Source organism: Mus caroli, unplaced genomic scaffold (assembly GCF_978045245.1).
Source record: "Mus caroli unplaced genomic scaffold, Mus_caroli_1 scaffold_1, whole genome shotgun sequence".
NCBI lineage: Eukaryota > Metazoa > Chordata > Mammalia > Rodentia > Muridae > Mus > Mus caroli.
Genome location: NW_028227256.1, coordinates 53,815,255 through 53,841,646, shown reverse-complemented (window position 1 = coordinate 53,841,646; position 26,392 = coordinate 53,815,255). Strand labels below are relative to the sequence as shown.

General features: G+C 40.5%; 1 protein-coding gene across 5 annotated transcripts in view; it reads left to right on the top strand.

Moving 5' to 3' along the window:
- Satb2 (SATB homeobox 2) overlaps positions 1 to 26,392 on the top strand; it is a 177,087-nt gene that overhangs the window by 31,497 nt on the left and 119,198 nt on the right. The window contains exon 1 of one of the 5 annotated variants that reach the window (XM_085837426.1): positions 22,351 to 22,560. The exons of 3 other annotated variants lie outside the window; for them this stretch is intronic. The gene's annotated coding sequence lies outside the window, so the exon portion shown is untranslated. Of the gene's footprint in view, positions 1 to 22,350; positions 22,640 to 26,392 lie in introns of those variants that run through there. One more of the 5 variants, XM_085837424.1, reaches the window with a different exon arrangement.

Below are 26,392 nucleotides of genomic sequence, written 5' to 3'. Positions count from 1 at the left end.
TAGAGTAGGCTGGCCAACCTTGAACTCAGATCTACCTGCCTCTCTAGTGATGGGATTAAGGGTATGTGCCACCATGCCCAGATAACTCCTTGTCTTTAATGCCTGACTTGTCTTAGTGCTGTTTCAGCTTTTGGAAGTAAAGAGGTGGAGGGGAAATGCTATTTTCAATGAGTTTACATTTGCTTGATTATAGTAGGCAATTAAGCATGTAGAACTAGTCAGGTGATTTTTGACCCTCTGAGCTCAGAAATACACCACAGTATTACTGAGAGACTACAAACATATGTACAACTTATTTGTTAGTTTGCTGCTACTTTACTTAGTTTTAAATTCAGTTTAATTATTAATATTATGATACTTATTTAATTTATTTATGTTTGGTGCTTAGTTAAGTGGTTACTCTTTAAAAATTTGCAAGAGTTCCTTCCAGTCTGTTGTTGGAAGTAGGTGACAAAGTGGGACACAGGCCTTCAAATCTTCGCTCCATAAGAGAAAACGACGTTCGTCAGTTTCTTACAATGTTTTCAGGGTCTTCCTCTCTGGCTTTGGTTTTTAATGTGGGAAAGCTCTTCCTCTTTCAGGCAATAAGCTGGCTTGTGCTGACATCAGTCACCAGCAGTCATTTGGAAGAATAGACAGAAGAACCTGAGCTATTTACATAGGAGCCTGGAGAAATGTGTATGTCCTAACGTGTGAGCTTGTTTTCTTCAGTGGGTAGATCTGGGGAAGCTGGAGACTCCTCCATTACCTCATAAATGACCTAAGGTTCATAGTACAGTGTGAGACTACAGTTCAGTGCACGTGCTAAATGGATGAAAGCAAGTTTTCTTTTTTTATTTAATTTTAATTTTTACATCTACTTATTTATTTGTCTGTGTGCATGCCATAGTGCATGGATGGAGGTCAGAGGACAAGTTTCAGGAATTGATTTTTTTCCTTCTATCTTGTGGGCTCTGGGAATAGAATTCAGGCTATCTGACTTGGTGGCTGTGATTTTTCCTGCTCAGCTACCTCACTGGCCTCAAACATGGTTTTTGAATTCTATACTTTACTAAATTTTATCCACAAAGGATTTTTTTTTCTGTATGTCTAGCGCAAACCACAGAATGCTGAAATCTCACAATTTCACAAAGACTACTTGAAACTGTGAGTTTTCAACATGACAATCATTTTCCATGAGAAGAAAAAATATGGAGGAGGTTTTTAAAAGACATTTTAAGATTATAAAATCCAATGTGAATATCAAATGCACTTTACTTAGAGTTGGAAAATGATGGTGTACAAACAAAGACTGAGCCCTGTATGGATGGACAGTCTTATAGGATTTAGCTAAGAAGAGGCAGCATTGTGAAAGCGTATGGATGTGTATTAAAGGATAATGAGTTCCTTGATGGAATCTGTGCTGCACCTTAAAGCACAGACAGACATACATCCTAAGCAAATAATGCCCTAAGGTCAAATTGAATCCTGATTTGTAAATAAAACATAGATAGCTATAATGGATTATAAATGGGAAGCATATAGCAGCTTGATATTGGTGATAATTCTGTATCATGAAGTCCGTTTCATTCATGATTTAGCTGTTAAAGTCAGAAATGGAATGTAGTTAGGCTTTTTGTTGATGAACCTGTGCTGAGCTATTCAAATCATAAATCATATATATCATCCATAAATCATATATGCTTGATATTTTAACTAAGTCCTTTTGATTGTATGACTTTTCTTTACATTCACATTAAAGACATCCTAGGACTTTTATTTGTTTTCTTGATTCTCTCTCTCTTTCTCTCTCTTTCTCTCTCTCTCTCAGCTAAACTTAAGGCAAACTTTGATCCTAAATTTCTTCAGATAGTATGATTTCAAAGGCACAGTCAGTGAGCTCATTTCTAATCTCATAAAGAGTTCAGAAATTCACACATTTTTGAGGGAGAATCTGAAAGGACATGTGGTTTAGCGTAGAAAGGTCTCCCATGCCTTGAACTTTTACATTTCTTGGCTCCTTTTTTTTTTCTCTCTTCCACTTTTGTTTCTTTAAGCTCTTATGTTTGAGAGAATTTGACTGTTTACCCCTCTTATAATGGCATATTGAAAATGGTCCATATTTAGAAGATCTTGGAGCAAAGTTTTTTGTTTTTTTTTTTTTATGTATTTTCCTCAATTACATTTCCAATGCTATCCAAAAAGTCCCCAATACACCCCCCCCTTTTTTTTTTTGGAGCAAAGTTTTAACAAATGAGCTTCTTAAATAAAATTTGTCCCCAAAATAACAGAAAAAGGTACCCCAAATTGCTATAGCCCCACCTTAGGTCTCCCCAAAGTGACGTTGGCTGGGATGTCATACATTTTTAACCCTGTTCCTGCTGTGTGGTCCTGTCCTGCTGCAGAACCTTGAGTTTTCACATATGTGTGCCTCTGCATTCATATGCATATGACAAACTGTGAAACACTCCCTTTAAGTAAATGCCAAGAGGAAAATGACATTATCTTATTTCCTTGTCCACCATATAGTTAAGATTAAATATCTAATATAAATATTTATAGCTTTGTATCCCTATTTATTTTGTCATAATATGTGCTACTTTACATATGTAAGTATATAATTATGACTTGTGTGAAAGTCAACTGATAAAAATATTGTCTACATGTAAAGTAGGATAGGATGAGACTCTACCCAACTTGGATGCCTAGCAGTTTAGTAGATAATGCTTGGTAAAAACTACTGGGGGTGAGGACTGGGGATATAGCTCAGTTGGTAGAGTGTTTGCTTAGCATGCACAAAGCCCTGGGTTCATTCCTTGCACTGCCTAAAGTAGAAGTGGGGGTACACACCTGTAACCCAGCACTTGGGAGTTAGCGTTGAAATGTTCAGAAGTTCAGGTCATCCATCTATATAGATCTCTCAAGCCCAGCCCGCTAATATACGACAGTCACTATAACTGTTAAGGACAGAAAGTGCAGGAGTGACTTAAGTTTTTCTCTGACCTTGCAATTTCCATTTAGGTACATATTTTAAAAAATCCAGCCATGTATGGCAGTCCAGTGCTTGTAATCCACACAGTTAGGAAGTGCAAGCAGGATTATAGTTTAAGTCTAACTTGGTTCCATAGCAGGAGAGATCCATGACCAGGAGGGGGCTGATCACATGACTTCTGGGCTCTGTTGCTTGTGTGGAACAATTCAAATGATCCAGGTGAAACAAATTGACCTCAAAGACAGACAGCTTTTATTTAATAATTAAATAGCTGACCAGCTTCGTTTATTCTTCCTTTATAATTCTGTATATTATTCACTTCCTATTGCATACTCTCCAGTCTTTCAGGAGTATAGATAGCTGTAATGGATTATAAATGGGAAGCATATAGCTTGATATTGGTGATAATTCTAGTATGATTTATTCTATATTTGACTTTAATTCTATTGTAAAGCGTAACCTCTTCTTTACGTATATGGGTTTTAAGTACAAGATTGAGTTATTTGCTTAGGATGTATGTCTGTCTGTGCTTTAAGGTGCAGCACAGATTCCATCAAGGAACTCATTATTCTTCAATACACATCCATACGCTTTCACAATGCTGCCTCTTCTTAGCTAAATCCTATAAGACTGTCCATCCATACAGGGCTCAGTCTTTGTTTGTACACCATCATTTTCCAACCCTAAGTAAAGTGCATTTGATATTCATATTGGATTTTATAATCTTAAAATGTCTTTTAAAAACCCCCTCCATATTTTTTCTTCTCATGGAAAATGATTGTCGTGTTGAAAACTCACAGTTTCAAGTAGTCTTTGTGAAATTGTGAGATTTCAGCATTCTGTGGTTTGCGCTAGACATTTCTGTGTTCTTATGGGATCTCAGTTCTCTGTATGTTCACTCATTCATGTAGTATCAGAAAGGTGTGACTTGTCCCTTGCTTTGGGCAGCTCTGCAGTGTGACAGAAAGGTTCATTAGTGGCTTTGCAGAGTAAGATGACATGTCCGTGTTGAACTGGGTGCTTGGTCACACGTGGGCACCTGACTGGGTTTCATAGGAACCAGACAACATAAGGGATGGTAGGGGGCATCTGAAACTAGGCACAGGAGTGGGCTTTCAGTTGTATCTGGAAAAATTCTAATGGGTCTGAAGTTGAGATTTTAGAACATGTAATACTTCTTCCCCGAGAAGCTGTAATTGGCGAAACTATTTGAGTGTCAACATGAGGAAACACACAGGCTTTCCTCTGGTTTGATGAAATATCAGGCAAGACAGAACTGCTATTTTACAAGCTCTTTACCCAGGTTGGGAAAAGTTGCTGCAGCCTATATGCAAATCAGATAGTGCCAAAGTCCCCCTTGGCTCCCAGCTCCAGTTGGCGGAGAACTGCTTCTGACATATTCCTTATGTCGGTTTGGTAAAGCAGGGAATGGGATGTGGAAAGCTTATAGCACATTTCAGACCTATGCCCTTGATGGTTCTGCCACATCTCCCATTTACAAATTCTGCCCAGTAATCTCCTATTTACAAAAACAGAAACAAAAACAAAACCAAACAAACAAAACATGCCAGCAAGAGCACCTTTGTAGAGGGAAGTCTGTTCCTGCTCCAGGTCCACTACCTTCCAGTTCTTGAGAATGTGTGCTCCAGAGCCTAGATGATAAATAGCAATTCAGAATGTGCATGTCTTGGGAAGATATTTTGTAAGGGTTTAGAGAGACATCACTTCAGGGGAACTGGTTTTACATAATCTGGAAGGGAAGAGACATACCAGAATTATTTGGAAAGTAACATTGTATTGTAAGATCTTTAGCTTTTTTTTTTTTTTTTTTTTTTTTTTTTTTTGGTTTTTTGAGACAGGGTTTCTCTGTGTAGCCCTGGCTATCCTGGAACTCACTTTGTAGACCAGGCTGGCCTCGAACTCAGAAATCCGCCTGCCTCTGCCTCCCGAGTGCTGGGATTAAAGGCGTGCGCCACCACGCCCGGCGATCTTTAGCTTTTTAAGCACTGTTTAAGTTAGTGGAGAGAAAACTGATCAAGCCACCCTGGGAGGGCTTGTCCTGTCTGCTTCTCTGGCCTGCCCTCACTTCACTCTTATACTCTTACACTAATTGTTATTCTTTGTTATGCACAAGATCCTGTTTTGAGTTAGCTAACAAAGGGCCTGGTATGTTAAGGTCCCTGTCCTTTTTTTTTTTTTTTTTTGGTTTTGGTTTTTCGAGACAGGGTTTCTCTGTGTAGCCTGGCTGTTCTGGAACTCACTCTGTAGACCAGGCTGACCTCAAACTCAGAAATCCGCCTGCCTCTGCCTCCGGAGTGCTGGGATTAAAGGCGTGCTCCACCACACCCGGCAAGGTCCCTGTCTTGTGCTCTATATTGGGAAGATATTAAAGAACTCATTGTGTAGTAGAAGGTTGGGGGAGTCCCCATGTTCCCCATCTGGTATTAAGGCTTTGGCTTCTGGAGACAAAGTACTTAACCAGTACAAAATTGAAAGTTTTAAGTAGGTTTTGAGGGCTAAAAATGAAATGATATGGGCAACGCAAAGATTAAAGTTCTTTTTTCTGAATAAAATATGTTACCTATGTGGGCTAACTTCTGTTGGAAATCAGATAAATGCTGCAATGTTAAAATTAGTTGATGTTAAGCTATGGCTTAGTTCTTATGAAAACATTAACATAATAAGGCTTGTTAGTAATATATGTATATTATACATACATATACATGCACGTAGGTATGTACATGTGTGCTTGTGTGTGTGTGTGTGTATGAATATGTTTTGGTCTTTCAGTGAGCCCAGAACTTGAATGGTAGCAGCTAGGCCCAGCACTCTTCCTGTCTCTGCCCCTGGTAGTGCTGGGGTTACCAGCATGCATAGCTAAAGCCTGGCTATTGATCAACATGGGTGCTAGCAATTAGAGCCCAGGTCTTCTTCATAGTAAGTAAGCACTCTTATCTGCCGAGCACTCTTATCTCACTAGTATATTTCTAATAACATTATTTATTGAGTGCATTTTCTGTACCAGGTACTATGGAACTTTTTACTATGCATAAAAAAAAAAAGGAAGTCCAGTCCTTACAGCAGCTCCACAATTTATATTGTATCATCTGCATTGCAGCACTAATGAATGAGTCTCAGAGGGGTGAGTAGCTTGACTAGCACAAAGCACTGCCTCTTGGGAGTGGGTGCCATCTTCTCTCATGGTCTTCCTGTAGTTACAGATTGTATCAGTTTATTTAGTTTTGGTTTTCTTTTGAGATAGAGTTACTCTGTAGCCCAGGCCAGCCTCAAACCTACAATCTTGCTGCCTCAGCCTCCTGAGCTGGGTTTCCAACTGGATTCTACTTTATAAAAACCCATTTTATTTGTCTCTAGTTTTGTATATATCTAAACACCTTGTAAAAGCATAAGATTTTAAAAATCCTTTTTTCTCTTATAACAAATTAGTGCTCATTAATTGTAGAAAAGTGAGAATTAAAAAGTAGAAAGACAATACAAATCTCTGGACAAAATACCAAGGGATGCTTGGGTCTGCTTCTCCTTGGTTCTGTTTCTATATAATTTTCACCTGTTACTATTATACTATCACAGCTTCCATATTCCATCTTCTTTATTATTGATTCTGGTATCACTTAACAGTGAAGCTCTGATCTAAAAAAAACAGGGAACATTTGTTTCTTTTGACTTTGTGTGTGGTTTGTTAAATAGGAGCAATTTTAACTTCAGAGTCATAAGTTCAGAGCTGTGTATAGCCTGCGTCTGATAGTCAGATTTGCCCTAACATCTGTATGATAATAGAGTTGTTTCTTGAAAATACACTTCAGTACAGGGGAATGCCAGGACCAAGAAGTGGGAGTGGGTGGGTAGGGGAGTGGGGGAGAGGGTATGGGGGACTTTTGGGATAGCATTGAAAATGTAAATGAGGAAAATACCTAATAAAAAAATTAAAAAAAAAAGCTTTAATAGGTGGCAGGAAGTAAAAAAAAAAAAGAAAGAAAATGCACTTCATGTCATTTGAATTGTTGCAGGTGAAAGGCCAGTTATTCAACGTCATCCCCCTTTGAGGCTACTTTCTTTTTACCCCTGCCTTACGGTATATAAACAGTTAAATTTTGTTTTTGCGGGTTTTCTTTTCTTTTTTTTTTTTTTTCCTTTTTTAAAATTTTCTGTTTTGTTTTTTTTTTTTTTTTTAACATGGAAGAAGGGTATAAAAACATTGTGCCATTCAAGAAACTTGAGCTAATTGCTTTCATATTTTGTTTTTGTAGCCGTCTTGCTGTTACCCGCATGTTGGGCTTTTTCCTCTTGAAAAAGCACATACACATCACTGTGTGGGCTAGTGACTGAGTGCTTACGAGTTTCACAATGACAGTCCTGTGTTAAGATGTCCCTTGGCCCAGGGATTAATAGCTGATGACAGTCTGTCTGTTAGCTTCTGGTTTTGTTGTGTGCAGTAGGGTGGAGATTTTCTGAAAGTGTCATGAGGAAGCTCTGAGGGAGCGTTTTTTGTGTTTTTTTTTTCTCTCATGTTTGGAGTGACTGCAGTCAGCCTGAGGTTAGAGGTGGGGAATTTGTCAGGCAAGTCAGGAATGCACCCTCATTTGCTGGAGTCTGTTTGCGATCATTTCTGCTGGGCCTTGGGGCGTGGGGATGAGATGGATGCCTTGCTCAGTCTCTCCTCAGAATCTTATTGTTCTAACATGGGTCTGGCATCAGCCCCACGGCATTAACAGGTTTGATATGGGTCTGGGTACAATTCTGTGTACTGAAGGTTGAGCATGAAGCGCATAATTATAATCTCAACACTTAGGCTGTGGCAGAAGTATTTTAAGTCAAGGGCAGCCTGGGCTACATAGCGTTTTCTCCCATATCCTAAGTCTTTCCTAATGGTGTCCTAAGCTGCCATCCTACTGGTTGGTCAGTCTTTTTATATAATTTAAATTATCCATTAAAATGGGTTCCATGTAGCCAAAAATATCAATTTATACAAAAGGAGTGTTAAACAAGCATTCTATCATAAATATGTAATCGGAGATTTCTGTGTAACATGATGTCTTAGGGTTTCTATTCCTGCACAAACATCATGAGCGAGAAGCAAGTTGGGGAGGAAAGGGTTTATTCAGCTTACACTTCCATACTGCTGTTCATCACCAAAGAAGTCAGGACTGGAACTCAAGCAGGTCAAGAAGCAGGAGCTGATGCAGAGGCCATGGAGGGATATTCTTTACTGGCTTGCCTCCCCTGGCTTGCTCAGCCTACTCTCTTATAGAACCAAGACTACCAGCCCAGAGATGGTCCCACCCACAAGGGGCCTTTCCCCCTTGATCACTAATTGAGAAAATGCCTTACAGTTGATCTCATGGAGGCATTTCCTCAACTGAAGCTCCTTTCTCTGTGGTAACTCCAGCTGTGTCAAGTTGACACACAACTCGCCAGTGCACATGATAAGGTATGATTTGCCTCTCTGTCTCTTCTAACTCTGGTAAGTATTTAAATGTACCTACTTGCAATTTAAATTAGCACAGATGAAAAAAAATAAACACATGCAGTTGAAATAAAAAAAAAGTAGAAACTCTTGTCCAGTTCATGGAGGACATTTCCTGTGGTGACAAGACCATGAACTTGCTTTACATCTTGGCAAATAACCCTTTAGCCAAGAAAAGTAAAAGATTAGGCCAACTGCGTAGTCCTTAGGTCACCAGGCTTCTGTGGAGGTGGCGTCCTCCCATTACAAATAAGAGACCCTCACTGCAGCGTTGAGTTCAATAAGGATATTTTAATATAGGCTCAAGCATGAGGACTAAAAATGACAGGTGCTCAGAAGGGAAGAGAGACACCCCAAAAGCTCCTCAGGGCACAGAAAGAAAGCTGTACCCAAGTGTGAGCTTGGCTTCCTCATGAAGACTTGCCTGTATTGCTTCAAAGTCTACTTAAGTAACCAGCTTATCATTTAACCACTCCTCTTAAGTGTGTTTTCCTGTTCTATTGGCTACCTTCTGAGTAGCCGTGAAGATACAGGTTTAGTGGGTTCTTGCGTATTATCTTATCCTTTGATAAAGAGTGGTGTGGGTGCTGTTGCCAGGTAGGGTGCAAGCAAGAAAGCAGAGCTTGTTGTGCATTGAAGTGTGTCCATAGGTTAACTCATTTCATGCATACACATCTGGTGTGGTCTACTTGTCACCATCTTGTAGCTGAGACAACAGAGGCAGAAGGAGATTAAATGACAGGCCCCCGGGTACACTGCAAATAAGCAATGGAGCCAGGGTCTAACCCAGTCTTTCTACCTCTTGAGTTAATGGCTAGATGCTGATACCCTTTCCCAACTGTGACATGATTAGGAATTACAATTAACAATATCAGCTGGGCATGAGGGTGCATGCTTGTAATCCCAGCACACAGGAAGTTGAGGCAGGAGAATAGCTGCAGACTTGAAGCCATCCTGGGTTATATAATGTAAGAACCCATTTCCAGAAAGCAAACCAAAATAAAACCAATAAAAGCGACTATAACGTCTCACATAGAACTAGAGTCATTCATTAAAATGCTAAATATTTCTCCTCTTTTCCTTTATTCATTTTTTTCTTCAGTGTGTAGAATGGGAGGAAGGGAAACAGGAAGAGAGTTTGAGAGACATTACGAATGCATTCTACTTAATCTGAAATATTTTGACGCTTCTGGAGAAGGAAGATGATTTAATTTCATATATAATTGCATGAAGAATCATAAATTATGTTTTCTAAAATACCTATGACACTAAAGCACAAAATGAACAGATAAAACTGATTTGTTCTCTGACAAATCAAGATATATGGCCGTGTTTTCATTACAAGTGCTGTTTGTGCAGAGGGAGCTGCCGAGTGCGTTACCATAAGACACGAACTGTTTCCAGGCGGTGCTGCCTCTGCATGGACATCTTGAGGTGATTTATAACCACGCTCAATTATTTTCTTCTAAAACACACTGGCAGGCAAAGCCCAGGTTGAACTTCTGAAGTCATAGCATGAGGATATGTCTTTCTAGTTGACCTTTGGCATAAACTTCCTACTCAGAAATAAGGTGTTTTTTTCTGCACAGTGAGGTGACTATTTTCAGGGTTTGGGGTACTAGATAGAACATTGTCTCTTAATGCTTTGGATAGTTTCCTGGGAGGTATGTGCTGACATTCTTCTGCAGGAGAATTTATCCATAGTAAAAATGAGCAAAAGTATTTTTATTCTTCCCATTAGTCTGAAAATATCATCTGTTCTAGTTCTCTGTGGTAGAGGAAGATAAAAATCGCAAAATGGAGGTATTATAAGTTACAGCAATTTTCAAAGGACCCATGTCCCGAAGTTGACACAGGCAGTTTGTTTATCCTGAATTTTAAAAGTGCTGTGAATGGTTCTGTGTGTAGCATTAGCAGTTCTGGACAAACGAGAGAGCCATGTTGTGTGTGGAGAGATTGACAGGTGCTGTGGTCAGGGCAGTCCATCAGAGGGCTTGTCTGTGTACTGTGACAGACCGTCACTTCCTCCTCTTTGTGAGCCACCTGACAGGTAACGAATGTGCAGGCACGGGAGTAGTGACTCCATGATAAACCTGGACCTCTTTTGTACCCATATCTAGCATGACAGGATCAGACATACAGGTAACATTATTCCTGCACTAACAATTGTACCACGTGACTCGTTAGTTCCTTTTTCTTCTATATACATTCCCTACTATGTGTCTGAAAGTTGGATAAAAGTGACTGATATTTAAAATATTAGGTTAAAGAAAATTTAAAAGGAAAGAAATACAATATTACATAAAATAATGTGACTATAATAATGAATTAGGTCAAGATTTGAAAGTAAAGGTTTCCAAGCTGGGCGGTAGTGGCGCACGCCTTCAATCCTAGCACTTGGGAGGCAGAGGCAGGCAGATTTCTGAGTTCGAGGCCAGGAGTGAGTTCCAGGATATCCAAGGCAACACAGAGAAACCCTGTCTCAAAAAACCAAAAAACCAAAAAAACAAACAAAAAAAAAAAACAAAAAAACAAAAAAAAAGTAAAAGTAAAAGTTTCTAGAACATTGACCATTATACATTAGTTGTGAAACATACTTAGCTTATAAGATAATGAGCAGGAATAGGTGGTTAACTAGATTCCTGTCTCTGAGAAATAAGATTTGCTCCCCAAAAGTGTGATGGCTCTGTCAATGTGCTGTTGCCCTGTGAGGTCTCATGGGAGCTGACAGTGTGGCCTGGCTAGGGGCGGGGAGGGGAGGGGATTGTGTGTCTCTGATTCTCCCCTCTGCACACTTGTTCTGACTGAGGACAGTGGGCACTGCAGGTCTGTTAGGTGCTGCTGGGTCCTCTACTTGTGACTGTTGTTCCATAATCAGGGATTTCCTAATCTGTGACCCTACTTCAGTTTGTTTATCTATTAAAGAGTAATAATGGGCTGGAGAGTTGGCTCAGCAGTTAAGAGCACTGGCTGCTCTTCCAGAGGCCCTGAGTTCAGTTCTACATGATGGCTCACAACCATCTATAATGGGATGTAGTGCCCTTTTCTGTCATGCAGACATACATGCAAGTGGAACACTCGTGTGTATATATAAAGAACTAAATGATAAAATAAAATAATAATAATAATGATGATGAGTGATACTAACAAATCTCTATCTATAAGGTTGTTTGGCTAAATTAAATAAGTAGTGTAAAGCACTTTACTAAGGCCTTGACCCATAGCAAGAGGTGGGCGGAGCTGCTGTGGAGATCCATGTTGCCAGTGGCCATGCTCAGAAGACTGTGCAGCCCTAGTGACTTGAGTGTGATTCCGGGGATCCATGTAACGAGAGAACTGACGTCCACATGTGTACCATAGTGTGTGCACCTACACACATCATATGTATACCCTCATAGTAATAATAATGATAAAATATCATTACTGCTAGGGCTAGGGAAGTGACTTAGTTAGCAGAGTGGCTGCTGTACAAACATGTGGGCTTGAGTTTGAGCCTCAGTAGCTGTATCATAAACCTGGGGTCCCAGCGCTGGGGAAGTGGAGACTGGAAGATCCTGAGATTTGCTGGTCAGCATGGCTAGGCAAACTGGTGAACTTCAGAGTTATATCTTCTCAAAAAACAAGATGTAAAGTGATTCACACACACATATGCACACACACACTCACACTTTACACCAAAAAATAGATTGTTATTGTTACTGTAGAGTACAAAAGCCAGATAAATCTATTCATTTCTTTTGTTTTCTCAGCTTCAATTCATGCAGTTCCTTAACCTGACATACTACATGTGAATTACCAATATTATTTTCTTATATTATCTGTTTGTTTTCTTGTGGTATAAGAAGATAAGACATAGGGATACTTGTGTCTTTTAAAAAGTTGGTGGTATCCTATCCTAGGACTCCAATAACTCAAAAGAAGCTTTTCTGTTTTGTTTTGTGTGGAAGAACAGTTCTACATCACATCGTTACCCTTCCCCCTTTTAAGGCACTTAAAATATTTTATGTAGGCTGGCACTGGGCACTGTCCTAAAGCTTCCTCCTTGAGTCATCTATGTGTTAAGTGCAGGGAAGACATTTAAGCTGCGCACACCTTTTCTCAAATGGTTATGGTTAGATGACTCTGGGGCCATGTAGAACAGGGGAGATATCAAGAAACAGATTATGTGAATGTCTTCCTCTGGAACACATTGCCAATAGGTGTGTGTACTCTGGAGAACTTGATTGAACGCCAGGAGAATGCCAGTTCCACAAGCATCTGGGACTTTTGTCGTGAACTAAATGATCATGACTCAAAAGGAAAATGCTGAAGAGCTTAACTAGATGAAGACTGTGTTCAATTCAGCTGTGTTATAGCATAATGTATGCGATTAGCTTGTATATACAGAGGTCAGGAATCAAATGGGGCCATGCTCAAAAGTAGTAGTTTTAATTTCCATTTATTGATTATACTCTCCAGTCACCTTCTCTTACTACTATTTCCTCCCAACCCTATTTAAACTCTTCTTGTTGCTTCATTCCCCCACCCCCACCTCTTTGGGGCAAAATTCTCTACTTAAAAACAACAACAACAACAACAACAACATCATCATCTAAGTATGATTTACCCATGGGAATCCAGCCTGAGAAATAGGACTGTCCCCTGCCAGTCAGTAGGTGTGTGGTTCCAACCTCTGTTTTGGTATGTGCTTATTCTAATGTTAGAATCATCATCTGAAAGTTAATAATACTTTAAGAAAAGTATAATTATGAAGGTAAATCTGTATCAAAAATTGCATGGTATACCTCAAAGTCAAATATAATTATTAGTGAATAGCTCTCATTTAACAATTATCCAGTTGTAGAATTGTACATAAAGTGGTGTTTCAGAATCTATGTACTTAGAAAATTGTTCAATTTCCCATAAAATATAGTTCACCAGATCTTAGACAAAAATCATCTATTTTGGTATAGTAGAGCCATACTTATATGAAAGTAACTGGAGTACATTGAGATAGAACATAATGTTCTTCTGTTAGGTCGTGTTGTGTGGTTTTGGGTCCGGTGGTTCTATTTTTACTTTTCTGAGTATTTTCCTCTCCTGGCCTTAGTTTTACCCAGCCATTTCTTTCCTCTGTGGCAGTGGGGAGCCAGGAATGCTCCCTGTGCTGTAAGAGGCTGGGCAGCTCCTCAGGGGCTGGATAGCTGGCAAGGAATGGTGTCAGACCTGCTTAATGCCGTTGGGGGTCACAGAAAGCAAACTGGGGATTGTGCTCTAAGGAGGACAGTCTGGATGAAGAGGTGATGGTGCCACAGGTCCAGTTCCTGTCCTAACAGGTTTATGTGTCTCTGGAAAACTGGTGAAGGGAGGTGGTAGCTTGTGAGCCATTTAGCAAGCAGAACCTCACTGGAGGAATGAGGGGTTCAGTCCTTCATTACTCCATTCATTCTCTGATGAATTAACTGTGCACCCTTCCCTGTAGGAAAACCCTTAGCTACAGGACTTCAGGCAGCCTAGGTATCTATGTGTATTATATGCTATCTTAGTGTGCACTCAGTAGTGGTTTGTTTTTTGTTTTGTTTTGTTTTGATTTTTGAGACAAGATCTTTTTACATAGCCCTGGCTGTCCTAAAACTCACTAGGTAGATCAGGCTGGTCTTGAACTCACAGAGATCCATGTGCCTCTGCCTTCAGAGTATTGGGACTAAAAGTGTGCACAATCATGCCCAGCTACGCTGAATAGTTTTTAACTGGCATGCAGTATTGGTATTAGTGCCTGTTATTACAGTACCATTTTAATTGTACTATGAGTGGTAGTTAAAACAATGTTATAGAGTACTTTAAATGAGTATGTAGTTGGTGGTGGATATATATAGTAGTATTTGTGACCTAATTTTCATTTCCATTAATTGTATATGGCAGTCATTTCATTTTATTAGTATTATTTTCTTCTGGTGCAGGGAAGTTGAATCTAGGGTGTCATACATATTAAACATATGCTATTTTAAACAGTTTTACTTATTTGAGGTTAGGGCCATTGGTGGGCTAGAAAGCAAAACTGTTCTTTTATTGGAGATAAGTATTGTAGTCTCATTCTTCTTCTCGGAGCTGTTAGTTAGTTCACAGTGTCTGCCTGCTCAGTCTGCACAGTGGGCCTCCTCCCACGGCCCTCACTGTTTTGTGTTCTGAGTACAACTGTCCTGACTATTGCCTGTGAAGTGGTCTTTACTTCATCAGAAGACAATGTCTTTCTCCTATTGCAGCAAGCTGCTCGTCTACCTCTGTCTGACACGTGTGCTAAGGCTTACTACTGGAGGGCAAGTATATTTTGACAAGCTTGGTTGGTTTGCATGAGACTCTGCTCCTGCTGTGGTCATCCTGTGCTGTGATTTTGGGATTGACCAGTAGGAGCTTTCCCAAGCAGCAGCAGCCAACTGGTATTCAAGAGGATAGGTTTGTGCAGACGGGGGCAGTGACAGCAGTGGGTGCTGGCACTGGAGCCTTGAGTGAGCGCTTTGACACACTGAGTCACAGCCCATTATCACTTGCACTAGTGTCAAAACAATACGGCAGCCTGAACTGCAGCTTGGCTTACGCCTGCTGTCACACATGCGCCTCCTAAGTCATTAGAGTGTTGGCGTGGACTCCTTCCGGGATCAGACAGAACTGCATCAGGAGAGAGGGAATTGGTTATTAATCATCTGTGGCTAATTGTGCCAGGGTGGGATGGGGTGTCCTGATAGCACGGTGACAAGGCCAGACTTCAGGATGCCTGAGGACAGTGGCTTTGACAAGAGCCACACTGGAGAAGGTCGAGTTCAGAAGAGGGAGAAGCCTCATCAGGTAGGGAGCTCTGTTCAGACTGAGACAGGCGGATGAATAGGAAGGCCTTGACAAGGCTGTAAGATTCTGATGGACAGAGATGAAGGGAGGCAGTTGGCAGGAAGCTCTCTTTGGCTTATCTGCATGATACACTGAGGGGGCTTTAGGACTCAGAGAAGAACCGTGCATGCCAAGCTGAAGAGTTCACGTTTGCTTGGCAGTCTCCTGCTTGGGACTACCCTTCCTTGAAAGGTGCTGAATCAGTGTAGTTATTGTGTGTAAGAAAAATGTGAAGTCTACAGTTGAGGTGATAATCAGTTAAGTTCACAAATGGCAGGAAGTCTACAATAGTGTAATAACCAAAATTTTTTTTGAGTTGTTTTGTTTGTTTGTTTGTTTTGGTTTGGTTTGGTTTTGGTTTGTTTCAGGTAGATGACTAATCTCATCTAACAGTTTCTTTGCCATAACATCAAAGGCCCTGGCTTTGAGACTTTTAGAACTTTGGTTCTGATTTCAGAGACTTAGAAAAAAGGAGGGCAAGAAGAGCCAAAGACAGGGCATGCCTCTCCATGCAGACCCCTCTGACGCCAGAAGGAGGGCCTTCTTAGGAATCTGCTTTTTATTGCACTTTAGAGCTTGGGAAATCAAGTTTTCAACTGATACAATGCCTCTCAAAAAAATACAAAAACAAAAACAAAACAAAACAAAACAAAAAAGAAAAGAAAAAGAAAAAGAAAAAAAAAGAAAAGAAAAAAACAAACAAAAACCACAAAACAATAACAACAACAAAACTCCCCCAAACTGGGATTCTCTGGGAAGGAAGAAGGAAAAGTGGATATTGGTCAGCGAATAGCAGCATTGGCCACCATGTGTTTGTGTCTATCGTGGGAAATCAAGAAAGACAGAGCAGAGGGGCAGAAAGCCAACAGAGCCAGCAAGGCATTGTGATTAGAGTCAGATAAAACAACCCCAGAGTTCAGTTTCAATTCTGGGTTTGCTTAACAAAAAAAAAACCCAAACTGTATTGGACAATGGGTTAGGAAAATGAGGCTTTGAGCATGGCACTGCTGTTAGACTTGTACGGAGGGCAGCACGGCTGTAAGGTTCATTCTTCTTATCTGTAAAACTAGGGACTTACTGGAACACACACACACACACACACACACACACACACACACACACACGAAAATGGGACCTTTAAAGCCTGGACCCAGGATGTGTGATGCTAAGAAGAGATTGTACATGCATTTTGGAATACCACTTTCAGACTAAATGCTGAGTAAGTTATACAAGAAATAAGCATACATTTCTTAGGAAGCATACATTATGGGGAGATACACGTCTTAGTAAAACCTGTCTTTCCCTATTTTATGGATCTAATGAACAAGCAAAAGTAGTTCATGGATTAGTTTAAAATACCGAATTTAAACAACCCTTTAATATTCCTTGGCATGGGTGTTTCTTTGTCAACAATCTGAGCATTCATATGCTGTAAGGAACGGGGGACAAGGGATTATATACAATGTGATCGTTTAAAACAGTCTTTTCCGGATAAATGGTTTGGCTGCTTCCTCTATAGTTAGGCACGTTCTGGTGCTTGCTTCTGCCCATTTTAACCTGGAAAATTTTATGTCAAGGTACAAGTAAGATTGCTGTCTTAGGAGAGAGGGGCTCTTCCTCCCACTGCCCGCCGCCGACAGGTGGATGGGTGGCTTTCTCTGCTCTTCTGAAGCATTAGTCTGGGAGCAGAGGCCCACGCGCTGGCTTTATCAGCTGCTTGTCTCTGTTCTCTCCTAGCCTGTGAGTTATCATGCGTTGCACACACTTACCGCTTGCTGCTCTAATCTACACCATAGCCACGAAGGAGCACTGGGGTATAGATTTACTGCAGGGATTCTTATGAAGACCCCAGTACTCCTTTGCTGGTGATATTGACTCTCTTTCCCTTCTTTGATCTATGAACAAGAATGGTTGGTATGCATGCTTATCACATTGTGAAGATAAGATTACATTCAAACAGTGTTCTTATTAGCACAGCAGTTATTAACACCTGGCAGGTATTCATAGTCCAAATTTGGGTGCTGTTCCTAAGAGCCCTGTCAGGTATCTCACAATTGCCTCCATAGGTACCTGTACCCATGTGCACATCCTACACTAAGGCACACATACACACACACACACACACACACAGAGAGAGAGAGAGAGAGAGAGAGAGAGAGAGAGAGAGAGAGAGAGAGAGAGAGCTACAAATAATAGGAATAAGTCTTTAAACATTGTTTGAAAGACAGTAAACAGGACAGAATTGATTTGTCAGGAATTCAGCCTCTTTTCTTTAGCTCTGTGCTCACAGGCATATAAAAACAGACAAATAGAGGGCACATCAGTACACTTGACTGCCCCTGGGTAGCATATTTCAGTCCTCTCAATAGCTAAGGGGTTAAATTTTGAGTGAGCATATGATGGCAAAGACAGAAACAAGCAAAAATTTTTCCCCTAAACATAAAGAACTACTTGGAAAGAAGTCTGTCGGGGTGGCCAAGGCATGGAGGCTCCCTCAGAATGGAAAGAGAAGGTCTGTGGAAGCGGAGAGTAAGTGATTCAATATGATTGGAATTCAATCCATAGTAATATGGCTCAAGTGAGATCTTTATCATAGGAAGAAAGAAACTACTCAAGATTCATAAATGCCATTTATTGGCAACTACTACTTGGGCTTCTTTAATTAGAAAGAGTCTTCAGGCCTCTGAGGTCACTAACGGAGCTTCAGAGGTGAGAGGACAAAGGACTTTTATGATTAAGAAAAATCTAAAATAACAAAAAGCCCTTCTTTATTTCTGTATTTACAAAGGTGACTGTAAATGTTTTACCAGCCTGTAAGTGTGTGTTTTGATCTACTTTTACACTTATTAATGGCATAGTTACTGTAAAAAAAAAAAAAAAAAAAAACTCATCACAGCTTTTAACGCTTTCTTTTATGATAGGCATATGATGTCATTCATATGTAATACATTGCATTAAAACATGGTGACCACCCTGAGCAGATCATTAAAATAATGGGGCATTCATTCTGCTGGCACTGCTGCCTAAAATATTCCATCATTAAAGTCATAGTAACATGTGCTGGGAGGGCCGGCTGATTTTGGAGGCTGCAGTTCCACTTCTAGATTGGAAATTCTTAAGATGATTAATTCCCAATTCTTTGGGAAGCAGTGGAATTGACTGGTGATCCTGGGGAGTTCTCAGTTCCAGGCATACTGTCCTATCTAACTGGCGCTTATCTGCACTAAAGGCTGGGTGGAGCCTGCCCTGCTTTTATCATTTTAACTAAAACAGCACAAAGTGCCCAACCCTAAGACTATGGCTGCTTTACAATCAACCACAGATTTCAGCAGTTCCTCCTAGCTGCCTTAGATATCATTGAAGTAATCTCTAAATCTAAAATTAGATTTAGCAGGCCTACTACTGTCCTTTGAGGTCAGAGTTCAAGAAGTTCTGGTTAATTTTCTGGGTGTAGATGGGGAAGACTCACTCAAGATACTCTCTTAAACAAAGGTTTTATTCTCTAGGGCTCAAAAAAAATCACTTAAATAGTCTTAACAGCTGAATACACACTCAAATGCATGCATGCACACACACGCGCATACACACACACACACACACACACACACACACACACGTACGCGGTTTGTAATCTCTAGTCTCTATGATAGAATGTTTATACCAGCTATTAATGATCCTAGCCTATAGAGTGTGTACAAACCCAAAGGGAAAGAAATTCAGTGAAGGTGGGGGTGGTGGAGAGGCAAGCCATGCCCACAAACTTCCTCCCTCCCTCATTCCTCAGACTTGTAATTAAATCCAGACTTGCTGCAGTATCATTACATAGTGAAGATGAGCTAGAAGCTCTTTTGAAGTTAAATTTCTTAACATTACCCCCTGCAGTAGAAAGGGCATTGCCTTGCTGTGACCAATCTTTAAAAATAGAGCAATGCTAAGCAGTGCGTGCACATGCCCAGCAAAGGAGCCTCCTTCATAGGGACTTGGTATTTCTTGAAGGTGGTGTTGCCAAACAATGATATAGAAAGGTGTTGTCTTGATTTTTCAAGGCTGGTATGGAAAACATCTAGTAGGCTGAATTGTAGGGTGCAGACTGCTGTAGCTGCAGTGTGTCAGCTCACTGGTCTGGGAGGAGGAGACGCCTTTCTTGCTTACTGAAGGAAGCAGTGTTCACAGTCCAGTGTCACAGAACCCCAATTGGGCTAGAAAATGTCAGGAGAATGCATGCTAAACTCTGCTTTTTAACTCTTATTTTCTTTCTTGTCTTATATTAATAAATGTTCCTTCCTTCCTTCCTTCCTTCCTTCCTTCCTTCCTTCCTTCCTTCCTTCCTTCCTTCCTTCCTTCCTTTCCTCCCTCTGTCCCTCCCTCCCTCCCTCCCTGCCTCCCTCCCTCCCTCCCTTCTTTCCTTCATCCCTCCCTTCTTTCTGTCTTTTTTTTGTTTTAGGTATTTTTGAGGTAGGGTTATTAGCTCAGGCTGACTTCAAACTTGCTGTGATCTAGAATTCTGGTCTTCATACCCCTGCCTCCCATGTGTTTGGATTATAGGCCTGTATATGCCTGGCCAGTTTTGAATCAAAATTAAATCATCCAATATGATTGCGAAATCTACAAATTTTTGTAAGTATCATCATCAAAACTACTAACAAAACTGTGAAGGGACAGGACAAAAGATAAGATAGACTCCCAGGAGTGGCTCATATTCCCAGCTGTTAACCTGCAGATATAAACCGCAGAGCTAGAACTTACTGCCAGGCCCATGAGGTAACTCAAAAGGCTTCCTCGGGTATTTCTACCTTTCCTGTTGCCCACCATAAAAGGATTGAACTTTCTGAGTTCTTACTGGTTTGGAATTTCTGATCTCCATGTTATTTGTTTGTTTGTTTTACATTTAGTCGTCATTTCTAGCACTATGCTGAGACGTGGGTCCTTGAATTAAGAGACTTACATTTATTGTAGTTTATATTCTTTTCTAACTTTATTCCCTGTTCAGTGCCACCACTCCTGCATTTCAAGTTCAAAGCTGCTTTTGCCTCAGCCGGTGGTAAGATAGAAGTAGGTAGGCAGCTAGGTTTGCCTGGAGGAGAGGTGCATCTTTTTGGCATCATCTACCACAGGCAAAACTCCTGTCTCTTTCTATATCTTCATCACTTAAAACCTGTTGGAGTTAACTGTCTCAGGATCTAGCTCTTTGGGCCTGGGCATTCTGTGATAAGATCTTGAGAGTCCCTGCTTCGTTTTCCTGAGGTACTGAGGAATTTATACCCTTAGGGAATTTCTTAAACTACAAAACTGAAAGCTAGAAAGTGTTGCTTTTAGACTGCCCTTCCCTCTTAGGCAGCCTCTCATTTTCTGGAAGTTAAACTTTACTCCAGCATACTTCATGTGTGAAATGGGATGAGATTTCTGCCTAAACTGAGATATTCATGACCCGGAGCTAGCTCCAAAGCCAATGAGCGGTATTCTTATTCATGACCATGAGACATTGTCAATGAGCAGTGTTCTTATTGTTACTATTTGCCATGATGTTGCCCACTCATTCCCATAACTGTGGCTTACAAACCTTTTTATGGTTTTATGACTATTTAAAACTATCTCCTTAAGACAACTCCATTCATGAAATCACACTCATTTTCTGTCACCTTTTCAATTTTTTTTAAGTTATGAAATACTTAGCTCTCTCTAGGAAAAGTTGGTTTTTATATCTCTAAGAGTGATTTTGTACAGCTTTATGTTGTTCTGTGGCTAGAGAGATAGATGGCTCTGGGGTTAAGAGCATATGCTGCTCTGGCCAAGCACTTGAGCCCCATTCCCAGCACCCATCTCAGAAGGCTCTCAAACACTTCTAAGTCCAGCTCCAAGGGATTTGATGCCTCTGGTCTCTGCAGGTGCCCACATTCTAGTACAGGCCACCTATGCCTGCATATATACATAATTAAAAACAATGCAATACATCTACAAGAATATATATTGCTCTAAATTGAGGCTGGCATAGTCATTCTGTGTACCATAGTGAGTTGAGCACTGTGAAGCACAAGGTTGTGGGGAAGCCTAGCCTTTAAGTCACATAGCATCCAGATAATCCTGCATAAACCTTGGCTCTAGAATGGGACAGTCTCAGCATAAGATTCTGGAAATTTTTCCTGGTTATTTTTTCACTGTTTAATAGGAAGACCAAACAAATTATTAGCATGTAGGGGTTGGACTTAGAGAAAGAACTGAGAATCCTGGTAGCATATTCGTGAGACTGTAGATAACCTTGCTTGCATTGAAGCGTTCTTCAAGGGTCAATCCTGAAGGCTCTGCCTTGGGTGAGGTCACGTGTGCACTGTGCAGGGAATAAGAGTATTAATCACTTTCATGTAATTAGACATTCCTACATTTTTAGAATTTCTAAATCAGAATGGATTTGAGGAATTTTACCCAGCAAGCTTTCCCCCTCTTTTTAAAAATAATATATTCCCTAGAAATAAGCATGTGGAGTTTGATTTCTTTACCATGAATAATTGTACTAAAATATCTCAAGGACATGTTCTATATTTTCAGTTGTATTGTCAAGGTTCGGAACACTTTTCAGGAAAGAGGTTTTTTTTTTTTTCCCTGAAAAAGAAAAATAAGCAAAACAAACAAAAAAAACCCACACGTGCGCGCGCGCGCACACACACACACACACACACACACAACTACCAATACCAAAATTACAACCAGACAACAAAACAGCCCTCACCCCATAAAACAAAAACAGTGACGCCAATAATGGTGACGTGTTCCTTGCTCACAACTGTGCAAGCACCCAGGTCTCTTTATCCACACACTCTTCACCTACATTTCCCCTCTGGCCTTTCCATGTACTCTCAGGGATGCACACTCTCTGTTCTTGTATTTATTTTCCCAGGACATTTCTCTGCTAGGTGTCAGGGTACTTATGTAAATACAGACTCCCCATCTCTGGAGACCTAACGAATTGGGTCCCCTGATGGCAGACACTAGGATTGTTATTTTCACTGGATCTGTTGTGTGTAGAGATATCTGTGACCCTAAGTTTGAGAGCCACTGCTGCAGTCCAATTGTCCTTGGCTTCATTTCTCTCTGATGAACCGATAGTATGCAGGGCTCCTTCCGAAGCTCTTTGTTGCCGAAGAGCAGGCTGCTCGGTAGGCCAGAACAGATTGTCACCATGTAAATGTGGAGTCAAGGGACATAATTTTACGGGCTCACACCTATCTCTCAGCCAAAGGCAGTTCAGGTTAGTTGTTTGCCGCCACTGGTGAAGGAATATGGTATCATTTGAACTGGGACAACCCTCGCTCCGGGTACATTCTGTGGTATGTTGTTTGCCAACTCACATTCAGCCCGTGCATTTATAATTGTCAACTGTTTCCATGCATTGAGTCATGGCAGAAAAGCCTCTTCTTTGTAGAACCTCATTAAGATTTCAGTTGCTAACAGATTTTATTTTACAGTTCCAGCTTTCATGATATTAAGATATGGAGATTTGGGCTTCTGGGAGGGACTGTTTACAAGTCTAAAGCTTTCTGCTGTGGGAGCATCACTGTTTTTCTAAGGGCACAACCAGAAAGGAAAAGAAAAGGATGGGCCGATATTTTCTAATGGATGTGATGTTGTCCGATGTTGACAGAACAATAAAGGATGCTAAGTCACTTTCAGGATATTATTTGTTTGACACTTGTGTGATTTTTCTTACTATAGTAATTAGTTTCACATTATGTTTTTATAAATTTTTTCTGGTGTGGCCAGAAAGACATATCACATTAGTGAAATAGGAACATTTTTAGATGAATATTTCTTTATGATTATGTATGTATGTGTATATATACATACACACACACACACACACACACACACACATATATATATATATATATATATATATATATATATATATATACCCTGACTTAAATGACATTTTTTTCTTTCATGGTAGCAACCAAAATTATAGTATCCCATTTTATGTCTTATATTGTTCAACCCCCCTCCCCCGTGCACTCTAAAATTTCTTTTCTAAATAATGTATACTTCTTTTTTCCCCCGCATACCCCTGGCTGTCTTGGAACTTGCTGTGAGGACCAGGCTGAACTCACAGCCTCCTCTGCTTCCCAGGTGCTGGGACTAAAGGTGTGTGCCATCACCACCTAGCATAATATATACTTCTTTAATTACAGCTAGTGACAATGAGGTGAAGGTTATTGGTTTTGTTGCTTCTAGTTGCCTGCTGCCATATCCAGTCTTCTTTCTGCTAACTTCATCATTCTTTAGTCCTGCACTAAGGGAGCACAGGTCTGTTTACTACTGGGGACTAACCTCCAAGATGGTGGTTATGTGTGAGAATTCTCATCTCTTTCCTGATGCGATGTTACCATGCCTTCCCTGTGGAGGCCCTGGCTACTTTTCCCCTTAGCAGTCATCCCTGCTGCTCTTCTGGGTAAAGTCTTCCACATCCAGCCCAGCTGCTCTGTACAGCTGAGAGGCCATCCGGGTTTCCCTTCTTGCTTTGCCGTTGATGCATCCGCCCAAGGAACCTTGCTGGATCCTGTTCCCCTGTCGTCCTCACATTACTGTTGTTTAGGGGTGGTCTCATACCCCTTGTTGACAATGCCTTCTAGTGAGAGTGCTGTTCCTGCTTGGGGTCCTGCCATCACAGGAGCCAGTGTGAGGATAGTCACTGAAGACAGGCAGAGGAAAGGAGGGCTGAGTTCTTGCTGTCTGACCTGATTGATTTGCTCTGTTGACACTCTCCACCTGCCTCTGCAATCATCAATATATTGCTGCTTAACATCCTCTTGGACAATATCATATCTGTTTATAATGCTAGCTATAAATGTCTAAATCAGAGGCCCTCTCATTTCAAAATAGAAGAGAATGCATGAAAGAACTGGGATTTCTGAACACAAATAGCTTTTGCCAGTGTGTGGCTTGCGTTGCTTGATTTCCATGGAAGTGTGGCAATTTGACAGTACACACCTCCATTGTGACATTGCAGCAGGCACTGAATGTAGTGAAGGATAAAGTCAGATGGGCTCTCTGTGCCACTTGCAGTGCAAGATATGCAGCATCTTAACAGATGGGCTAATACAGTTGAGATCTTCTCTATGGCCCACAGTCTCTTTTCCTTCCTTCACATAGGCAGTAATGCATATATGCTATTAATATATGCACACTGTTATACCCACTATATGTATGTAAATATCTGTGTCCAAATACACATGTATGTGTATAAATCTGTTATCTCTGTGTTTTCCCTTACCTTGTTTCATGGCATGAATTTTGAATGCCTGTTTGTGGCAGCATGTCAGCTAACCATCTCATTTGGTGTAGACATTTATGCTATTTAGAACTAATTTTTACAAATAACTTTCAAATAAAAATTTATGTATTTGAATTCCATTCTGTTTTTTGATTAATTAGTTGATGGTAGTAGATAATAATTTGAAATAACTTTAAAAAGTCTAGATTCTACTCCTAGTTGACATTCATGATTGATTTTCATTGACATCTAAGGTGTCATGTTGTCAAATTTCAGTCTTTGCATTTAATTAGTAGTTTTTAAAATTGCAGTTATCTTGGAATTAAGGTTTTTGTTGGGTACTGGGGCCGAGTGTCTCAGGCTGGTCTCAACTGGCTGTCTAGTTAATAATGGCCTTAAACTCTTGATCATCCTGCCTCTATCTTCCAAACTGGAATTAGAAAACATGGAGTCCATTTATCATTGTCATGATTTAAAGGTCAACAGGAATTTCTAAAGCATCCTTGAAGGGACAAGGTTGCTAATTGGGATATTCTAAGGCATAATAGTCATTTAAAGATTTTATTGTGAGGTATGCCATGCTTACCAAGGAATACAAGTGAATTTTACATTTAGTATTAGAAAATAGTTACTAAAACAAGCATTCTGGTTTGCAGCATACTGCTGGAAAAATAGAATATTGCTAGTACCTTCCAAACTGTCTTCTTTTAATTGCTAATTTATTCTTATCAATGTATTTTTTTTTTTTCCGAATGTGTGCCAAAGAGCTCAGTAGCCACGGAGTAGACTTGGAAGAGTTTTCTGTTTCCCCTGCTTTTTCCTATAATCCTGTCTTACTGTCCCCATCCCAGTGGTTGCTGCTGCTAACTCAGGCATTCATTCGCCCAGCTTCACTGTCCACTCTCCCCCAGCAGCCTCAGCAACCCCCGGAACAGGATTGAACCTGATCCACCTAAGGCCACCCAAGGCTTGGCTTCTCTATTTAACGTAGAGTAAGATCCATGTTTACCCTGAACTGCACAGCTCTTCCTGTTCTCTAGCTTCTTGGTTTCTTCTTGGCCAGCTCTTCTCTGTAGGGGCCATTTTCTTTGACTTCCTGATTGTTCTTTCTCTCAGCATATATTATTTTTGTTCTTGGCACTTGCTTTTTAATTATACCTTTGCTTGTTGGTTAGTAGACATTCAGTCTGATGAGTGCACGTAGCATGTCTGCCTTAATCACCAGGCTGCCCTTCCATTACCTGGGTGAACATTTAGTCAATGTTGAAATAGCTGAATGAAGGGGAGAGCTTGGTGATGCCTTTGGGAGAGAAGAGTTTTTAGTGTCTCAAGGCTTTGTATGTTCAAAACAAGCATATGTATTATGATGTAACAAAATTGAGCCACTGGACCAGGCCTGTTTTCTTGGGTGTATATGTGCCTGGCCTGTGTATTATTTTTTAACCCTCACTGACTCATTTATTAAATGCCACCAATTTGGGTCAAATACTCAATGGGAATCTTATTTTTGTTTCCAGTACTTCAGATATGTAGGACAGAAAGATTTATCCAACATACTGGAGTTAGAAGGCTCTTTAGTAGTGGAAAGAATGTGAGTTCTGGAGTTGTGAATCCCTAAGATGGAGAGTAGCTATGCTTCTTGCTTGCAGTCTTGACAGCATTGCCTCACAGTCGACCCCTGCTTCTCCTCTCATAAGAAGCAGCACCCACCTCGTTGGTTTGTAGTAACGCCTGACATAAGATAATATGTGTCACAGTCTAACGTGGTGCTGGTCACAAGTGGTTGCTTGACTCATGCTGTTATTTATTGTTA